The sequence below is a fragment of the Saccostrea cucullata genome, unplaced genomic scaffold (genome assembly GCF_032062105.1).
Source record: "Saccostrea cucullata isolate Sc308-1 unplaced genomic scaffold, CSIRO_AGI_Scuc_v1 ctg2021, whole genome shotgun sequence".
NCBI classification, from domain to species: Eukaryota; Metazoa; Mollusca; class Bivalvia; order Ostreida; family Ostreidae; genus Saccostrea; species Saccostrea cuccullata.
This window is the reverse complement of record NW_026937140.1, coordinates 41,756-51,471: the sequence shown is the minus strand read 5'-3', so window position 1 is coordinate 51,471 and position 9,716 is coordinate 41,756. Positions and strand designations below refer to the sequence as shown.

Genomic DNA, 9,716 nt, shown 5'->3' with positions numbered 1-9,716 from the left:
GACTGTCTTCGAAAGAGAACATAATCGATGAAAATAAATTAGCATACCTGCTTTAGTAACTGAACTCCATATGAATTTCACAAAATATTCACTTTTGGGTAATTCAATAATAAGAATCGATTTCATTTTAAATACATTTTTTGATCAAGAATGTAACTTTGATTATGTTCATGACAAAGAGCTGTGTTGGCTTATTCCTGAATTATTTTTGATATTTGTTTTTAAACTCCACTTTACGTATCCTTGTACATGTTGACTTAGACAAATTCTCTTTACACGACATGATAAATTCCAGAGTTACTTGATGTACACATATTACGTCATGAGTGGGAGATTTTAATCAAAATGACAGATACAGCAGAACAAAAATTTACGTCATCTCTCCTACTATGACGTGATAATATTGCACTGATTTAGTCAAGGTATAATATTTTGTATGCTTCCTTATTCCCCCTGCGTATAATGCTCGTTCAATATTTAAAAAAAATATATACCGACATTTTTCTTTTGCTTATGTCTTCACTGATACATAGCAGATGACACATGTGGATAATGAAGCAATTTTTATGTCGCCTGCAGAGCAGCAATTAGGGATCACTTCACTCGGCGTTTGTCTGTCTGTCCGTCTGTCACACCCTATATATATACATGTGTGGTATTGATTTGATATTTTACACAAATATTGCTTGGCACTACGGCTTTTGTAAATTACCATGGTTACTGACCTCATGATCCTAGACCTTTATTCTTAGATTTATTTACATTTTTAATGAAGCTACAAGCAGGCGAGACATGTTTTTCTTGGAAAGCTCTAGTTTTACGTGTCATTAATTCATCTTTAATTTTTATTCGGCATTAGGCTTGCAATAACATTGTTTATTTTACTTTATTTCTTTCTGTAATTTATCTTAAAAATATAGTAGATTTTATATATTTATCTTATGGGCCATTTACGCTTTCAAGAAAAGTTTGGTTTTTTTAATTCATTTAATTTATCATTTTATCGTGAAAATATTGTTTAAAAGTGTATTTGCTGAGTTCATTTTCTTATTTCAACAAAAGTTACTAAAGATTCTTTGCAATTACCCATACGAAAATGTTAAAATATATCGAAATATTGAAAAAAATCACCGTCATTTCATCTTAGTCTTTTCATGTTAATTTTTTTAATTTATTGGCAAATTGACAATTCAATAATCCTAATGACTTTTTATATAATATTCAGGTAACAAATCTTTATTGATGATTGATATACTTAATGTTTTTTTTTTTAATCTAGCAAAGCAGAAAGATTTTGTCATCATATGGTTTTTCATTTCGATAACTTTACTTTTCCTAGGCAAACCAAAAAAAAAACGCATAGATCATAGTAGCAAACAATTATACCTGCAATTAAGCATATCGCATTGTTAATATAGTTTGAGAGTTCTCATAAAGATTTTCAGTTAACCTTTTATGAGAATCCAACTCTTTATGAAAACTCTCTAACTATATTAACAAAGCAAATCATTATTTCATGAAATACTGAATCTTCATCGGACCTTGTGTAATTTTCCCCCATGGGTAGCCCCTCAACCATGAAAACGCTTTTTGAGCAATTAGATTTGTCGAAAGATAGCGTCTATTTGTAGCATTAATTAACTAAGAAGTACACTTGGTATTTATTCAGTTTCACTCCCAACTCCATTTCACAGTTTGTTAAGGTCTTCCGTTTTCGGCGGAAGACCTTCTTGTTATTCTTCAGTTTTTTGTCCACTATTTTGTTATTCTTAGGTTTCCTTTTCAGTTTTCTTTATCTTACCGATTTTGTGCACGCGATTGTTCAAAAACGGCTGGATGGATTTTCATGAAACTTTCATGACTTATGTATCATCATTTGTATCTTGTGTGTCTTTTCTTAAGACGTCACTTCCGGTCTGAGAAATTGCCGATTTTATGCTTTTTAAAGGGTTGGATTGTCCGGATATTTCTCATTAATGGCTCTAGTTCTTATTGTTTTTTTCTTACCGATATTGTGCAGGCGAATTCTCGAGAATTGCCCAATCGATTTTTACGAAACGTTCAGGTCTGATAGAACATGTGATATAAAAAAGCTCTGCAAATACATTTTGTTTTCTGAATACTACCTGCTTTCTCTTTCCCTCTCTATTTATCATTTCTTCTTTTCATTATTATGAGTGAAGATAGATATATGTATGCTTATTTGATATAAAAGTGAAAGTTGAAATAAAGATTAATTTTAAAAAAAAGTATTCAATCTTAAATGTCTTAAATAGAAGAACAAAAAGCTGAAGCAGAGCAAACACAGACCTCTAAAACATCAGAGGTGGAATCAAATGCCATGGAGGAGTGAGCATCCCCTTTCGACCAGTTACACGCATTGTGTTCTTCTTGTCATTATTGGGCAAATTTTTTTTAGAAAAAATCTAGAAAGATAGGTCTGTAACAACATTTAGATTATCAAAATTTTAAATAAAAATGATTTTTTTACGAAAAAAAAAAGCAAATTATAATTATGTACATTAGAGTTTATTTTAGATTTTGTGGATATATTTAAAAAACCATATAATGAACCTTTGTTACAGCGCACTTTGAAAAATAACGCACTGTGAAAAACAATTTCAAAATGCGTAAAATATGGGACCAAATAAACGCGCTTTGAAAAAAATATAATAACTTTTCAAAGTGCGTTAATATCGACCATTGTATGGCAAAGTTAATATTTTTGCAAATTTTAGGTATGATAAATAATTGAACCTGTTTGATAACTTTTCAGTGATGAGGTCACTACATGATGTAAAAGTGGGCAATTTCAATTTTTTTCACACTTCTAAAATTCTTTCTTTCCTAAATGTTTTAATGTTCTTAATTTTTTCAAGTTTGTATGCATTTGATGTTAACTAAAATTCATTGAAAGTTTTCAACGTTTTACCAGTTACGCAAATAAGTACTTACCTTTGAAGGGTCCCTCTTTCAATTTTCTACCGACGGCTATGTACAATACATGTATTAGTAAAAAAAAGAGTTGGGCTGTGAGTCCTTCTACTCATGTCCTCTTTGTTCCCAATGGAGTTTAAAGAGTACATGTTTTTCGAAAGATATAATTATAACGAATTGATTCTTGCAATTACTTGAATATAAATGTAGAATGTTTTGCTTTGTGTTTTTTTTTTAAACTGCGTTTAATGTCCCCATGGTAAAAATATTGATGTACGCTCTCAACGCACTTTGAATTTTTTTTTTCAAAGTACGTTGAGTGTGTCCCAAATTTTACGCAATTTGGAATTTTTTTCAAAGTAAGTTGTTTTTGTCCCAATTTTAACGCACTTTGAAAACTTTTTTTCAAAGTGCGTTAATTTTGTCCTACATGTAATTTTAACGCAGTTCGAAATTTTTTTTAAGGAGTGTAATTTTTTCAAAGTGCGTTGCAACAACCTTTCTAGCAAAGAAATTTCTGTACATTTTTTTTCTTTCACGCTTTCTATCAATTTTAGTTTGTGAACAAAAAAAAAACAAACAATATGTACATATCTTTCTTTATGCATTATTAACTCCTTATATTTAAAGAAAACTCTAATTCGCATCATCTTCATTTCCTATTTGGCAGATTGAATTTCACCATCGGCTATCAATTGTTGTGATGTGATCAACATACGTGTGATCATTTAGTTTGCAGTTATTCACCTCGAAACCATAAATTTGGTTAACAGTATTCTATCGTTTATGATTTGAGAAAAAAATATTTTTAAAAATATACATTGTGTTTTATTCAGAAATTAATTCTTGCAAGTGTTTTTCTTTTCTCCATGGACAGCTGTTTGAGAAGAATTCAAAGTTGGTGGATAAAGAACAGAATGTTGACCATTATTTTTCTTGCAGGCTATTATGCTGAATTCTTAATCAAAACAGAGTCGGACTTCAGATATCCAGAAACTAGTCTGAAATAAAAAAAAAATTCCACCGTAAAAAAAAATAGGTTGTCCATTGCTAACTTTCGTCTGACTGTAATATATGTTCTAAAAAAGACTGAATTTCTCGTATACCTCGGGCTGGTGCGGAAGTGGGTATTCCTATAAAAGTGAATTTCTTTGTGCTTTCGATATTCATTCTACATTTACATTTCTTCATTAATGTGAGTTTAAGAGCTTTTGTAAAACGTGCTTTTATAAATAAAAAATGATTAATTTTTTAGAACGTGTATTGGTAACAATCCTCTAATCAAACATATGTCCAAAGAATTGTTTCTCAACTCCATTCTCAATAACTATGAAATGTAGGGCAGCGCTGCAAGGATACAATCAGCATCGAAAGCAAATTTGTTGGGCTTTCCTGAAGCATTTTGCAAAAGACGACAAAGACCAAAGGAAATAGGGCAAAGTAATCAAGCTCAAATTTCCATTGAAAAATAAATCGGAAGCAGATCAAAAACGGAAATTCCACGGAAAAGGTGCCATAGAGGAGTAAGCAACCCCTTTCAATCGTTCAAACCCACTTCTATTTATGATCATAACCGCAGATAATCCAGTATTTAAATCATGGCCTAACAATAAATATGAAAATGTCAATCGGCATGCAAATTTATGATAGATTGCATTTGCTGACAATATCATTGTATCCTTTAAGAGGGTTTAAAATTGCACAACTCTGGGGCTTTTGCTTATTTTGGAAGTGTGGAAAAATTTCCATAAGAGAATGATAACTGCACTCATAGAATCCATTCACAGAAGAATGAAAGCTGTGACAGATGTGCAAAAATCTTTTGATGTCTTTTGCCCTACTAAGGTTATGAGACTTTTGAGAACAATTGGAGGGTACTGTCAAATGAGTTTCAGTAACTTGTGAGTTGTTGGTAAAATTGAAATGAGATTTTAGTCAATTGTTGAATAAAGAAGTGCTTAAATGCTATGGGAGATAACGATATTATCCAAGCTCATAAATTCATACAAACCATACAAATCAGAAGCATAATGGGAAAAACTCAATAATTTTACAGCTTTCAATGGTCACCATATGGCCGGGCACTCATAATCAAATTTTACCCGGTTGTCCTGTTAAAAGATGTTTTTTTTTTTATTATCGTTTTGCCTCCTATCTCACTAGCTTAATTAAATGTCAATAACAGCTTTTGTGAAACAAAGGAAACCCTGTCAGTACACGATATTGAACACGGTCGTGAATGTTGAGCAAGATAAAGATTAAACTTATAACCTCGGTCCTGAAGTGACCTATACCTAGATCCATGATGTATGATACTTGAAACCTTGCAAGTGTATACAATTCCTTTGTTTTAATCTTTATTGAAATTTTGACTGCTATACATTGCCTTTATTACTAATCAGTTATATGGTAAGCTACCATCAAATCCAAACATCCACTTTGAGAGCCAAGAAACAGATATCCTTTTCAAAGAAAAAAACCTATTTTGACTTAAGGCTACCAGATACATGCTTACCTTGGCTAGCAGATATGTGCTTACCTTTACATCTTTGATGCGTGTGTATGTAATATGAGGAATGGCATTTGTTTCTTTTACAATTCCGTCTACTATTTCAGGAATCTGAATCAAAAATATATTTCTGTATAAAATGATTTTTTGACAAAATCATTCCAACATGTAATCTAAGTTTAAAACGTGCTTACCCTGTATGTTTTTGTTGAATTAGGTGTAATGTTTCTCTTTTCTAGAAAACTGAATAAAAAGGTAAAACTAGAATTATTATATCAGGTATACAATTATTGTAACAAACAAGCCGGGACTGAATTTTGACTGGAAAAAAGTATGATTACGATGTATAACACTATTCAGAAAAAAATATAGCAATACATGTATTGCTTTTTGAGTCTTGACTGATTTCTCAATACTGTATCTTAATGATGCTTTTATATCATTACGATGTTCAAAAAGGGCAAAAATGTCATTTATTTTTCTATCAAACGTTAATTCTAATACATCAGTCTTGTGTACATTCAAATAAAAGCAAAGGTATTAATTTACTCATTCTATTTAATTCCAAGAATGAAAGATGAGATATGAAGGTATTGAACAGACTTTTTAATCTCGAAATTCCAATGAAACCATACAAATTTGGAGCAGATCAAACACGGACCTCAAAAATTAGAGGTTGAATCAGGTGTCAAGGAGGAATGAGTATCCCCTGTCTACAGATTACATCCACCGAATTAGATGAATTGTCAAAACTTGACTCATTGATAGGTTGTAGTTGCTGACATCATCATTATATCGACCGTAAATTTGTCGATATCCTAGTTTTATCAGCTTGTTTGTCAATAGCTTGCCTCGTTCTGGAATTTTTAATCAGAAACTCAAACATCTTTTTAAAATCATCTTTAGAGTTATACTTCTTTGTACAATCAAAATGTTTTTGACTAAGTAATTTTGCAAACGACTATGCAGCAATATTAAGGCATACTACGTTGATTGATTGATTGATTGATTGATTGTTGTTGTTGTTTTACGTCCCATTTGAGATATTTTCACTCATATGGAGACGTCACCATGCACCGGTGAAGAACTTTAATGTTTTAGACCTTTAATTGGCATTCAGGGACATCGAACAGTGAAAGACTTTGTCGTGCCAACGCTGTCGTGAAACGGGAATTCAGTTTTTAAGATTTTACACGAAGGACCCGCAACTTTCACTTTAAAGTTCCGAGTGTTTGGCGAAGGAACAGTTGCTATCTACTTTGGTCCACTTAAAACGGCCAAAATGCTGGGCCCGATTTAAAGTCTTCAAGAAGGTGGAATTTTCCTCTTCCTTTTTTAATTTGTTTTTTAAATATTCTAATTTTAAGACCATAGGTTGCAAACTATGAAAAGAAAGTATAAGGATTTAATTTCCTTAGTTTTTTCCTTGAGATTTACAGACCTAGTAAGAGGATAACTGTTTGCCAACTCTACAGCCTTTGTAAAGTATTCCGCCAAAGACCTTGTTCCGTTAACATCGGCGCATGTTCCGTGTTTCTTCCATTCATATGACCTGTCAATTTCGAATTTCATTTTTTAATTTCAATTATTATTACTATTGTCAACTTTTGATACCATTTGATTTTTTAATTCTAACGATTTTTATTTAGCCAGTTTAATGTGTCTTATTAAGATTTTATTAACTTTTTAATGAAAATTCTAAACAATTTTATTTTTATTTTCAATAAAATGTTTTATTTTTTACCTAGTTTTTCAGGTTAAGAATGCATAAAACATATTTGAATATCATATTACATATTTATTGATATAAATTTTTAAAATTTAAAAAATATTATTGATTATTTTATTGTTTTTTTTTTATTTCAGTTGACAAGATGTAGAAAAAAATCGGCTATTTTGAAAAAAAACATAGCTTCATGTTTTATTGAAACAAGAGTTGTAATTACCAAAATTTCTTATTCTCATCCTTTGATTTTAGATCTGGCCATATCTCATTCATGGCGCTAGTTATATTCTAAAAACAAATGAAAAAATTAACTTTTTATAGTAACTAGTACTAAGGTCGTCTTTCTTATTGCCTCTTTTCAATTGTATACATCTATGATTGGATATAGAAAATAAACTAACCTCTGGTATATTTTCCTCCTATAACTTTCGTTATGTTTGCAGTCAAACACAAATGGAGGATTAAATGTTGAAGGCCTTAATGTGTAAAAGTAGGTAAAAATAACATTTGAATATAATTTTTGATAGAATTTTAACTGAAAAAAATCTTATTCTCAGATTTAAGTATCAACATCTATCCATGATATTAAAAAGGAAATCTTTAATTGAAATGATTTAATTTGTTGTTCCCAACTCAATATTTCTACATTCTAAATCTTAAATAAACTACATTTGCCAAAGAAATTTCAAAAATTAAATTAAAAATACACAGTGTATTTAGGATATGAGGCTGAACACTTTTTAGTTTTAAACGGAAAATTGTACAAACTTGAAGAAACGTTGAATGCTGATACGAAGTTTTATTATAGTGTGAATTTACTGACACCCAAGCAGTGTTTTAGCCTAACGAAAAGTTAAATGTATATTTCTTTTAAAATATTGAAATAATGATAACAATCATTGCATACCAGAGTCCATGTATAGTCCAGTTGCTGGGCGGTTTTCCTCCTGCACTGTGCAAAATTTTCAAACATGTGTTAAGATAAAGTATTTTAAAAGAGAAAAATATATATATTGCCCTTGTGGGATACTGAATGTATGGTTTATATTAAATTTAACTTACATGTTGAGTTTTAAAAAATGTTACTGGCCATTGAAGCGCCAACATAAAGAGTCAAACTCAACTGCTAACACATGATTGTTATCACTATAAAAGAAAAAAGGCAAATGTGAATAAATACAAAGAAACAAACTCACCTGTTATTGGTTTCAAAAATTAGTTTTTTACAGTTTGATTCTGTTTGATAATTGATCTGAAATCTGAAATTTAAATTTCTCAGTTACTGATAAGTTGAGCAACTTAATAGCGTCCTATTTTTTGTTATTGTTTGCATTCCCTTATATTTTCATTTACTTTCCATTCCTTATGCAATGGTTTAATTGGTGTTGCAACCCTATGTTTTATTATTTTATCGAATCATGAAATTCCATCATAAGACTGTTTCCTTATTCTTTTAAGTACAAACCTGCTAGGCATAACAATAAGCAACATAAACAGGACGAAGGGCATCATGGTCAAATCAAAAACTTGCAATTGTTGAGTAGACCACACAGATGTCTAAGACAATAAAGAGTGTTTGGAATTAGAAATATTTTGATGGAATTATCGCAAAACAGGTACTTGTGAATCAAACAACTGTGTAGATAAAAAGACAATCTAATAATAAAAAGCATTTTATATTTGTTACTTCTTTGTGTTAAGGGGAAATAGAAGGAAGCCGTCGCATTTCTGCATTTCTATTTGGTCGAAATAGATATCTTTTCAGAAAATTCTGGAATTTTTCACTCATCTTGAGACGCCATCACTTACCAGTAAAGAGCTGCAAATCGTGTCCTATGCTCGACATTATACTCTATATTATGCAATTATGGTTTTTCCATGCCAACACCTACTGTGACATCGAACCTCTACTTAGACATCGGACCTATGTTGATACCATCTCATCCGAAGAACCGGTGTCTACATCTGGCAGTAGGATACGAACCCGCGGGGTAAGGATCAACTCCTTACTCCACGACTCTAGAGCCACGCGAGCGACTCAACGAGGTTTAAAAAGTCCCTAATACCAACTTATCTGTCGGCAATATTCCTCGTTCTAGATAATAATTATGATTGTTCTTGAACATGGAATATGTAAGCGCGCTGTGCAATCTAAAGCGGATTATTATCACATTAATAAGAAAAAAAGATGATGGATCATCTTGTTTGTCACAGTATTTAGTGAATTGGCACTTTTCGTCTGTAAACAGTAAAACATCCAAATATGAAAGAATGATTTACTTTTTTTAGTCTGCATGAAAAAAATTCTTATTAGGCTTTTCAGAAACTCTTAGGTTCTATATACTTCAATGATTTTTATTAGTTTTTCGAGGAATTACATGTACAATAATTACAAAAGCAAAGATAAAAAGTAGATGCCTTTGTTATAATTTATATTTCTTTTCACTTTAAAAGAAACCCCCAATAAATTTAATGTACTTACGCTGTTTAAGACCTGCACACTGAAAATTTTAGAGAAAAAACTTCCGTTATCTATAACTGTTT

At 31.0% G+C, this 9,716-nt stretch overlaps 1 long non-coding RNA gene across 3 annotated transcripts; it reads right to left on the bottom strand.

The window, feature by feature from the left end:
* Positions 1-2,618: 2,618 nt before the first annotated feature.
* On the bottom strand, positions 2,619-9,716 carry LOC134247440 (uncharacterized). 3 transcript variants are annotated; one of them, XR_009987840.1, is made up of 6 exons: positions 9,655-9,716; positions 8,235-8,318; positions 8,080-8,124; positions 5,641-5,689; positions 5,477-5,557; positions 2,619-3,938 (listed from the first exon to the last, which is right to left on the bottom strand). It is a non-coding gene; the product is annotated as an uncharacterized LOC134247440 (long non-coding RNA). The 3 variants fall into 3 exon arrangements; XR_009987841.1 differs by having other exon boundaries at positions 5,641-5,681; XR_009987842.1 differs by lacking the exon at positions 5,641-5,689.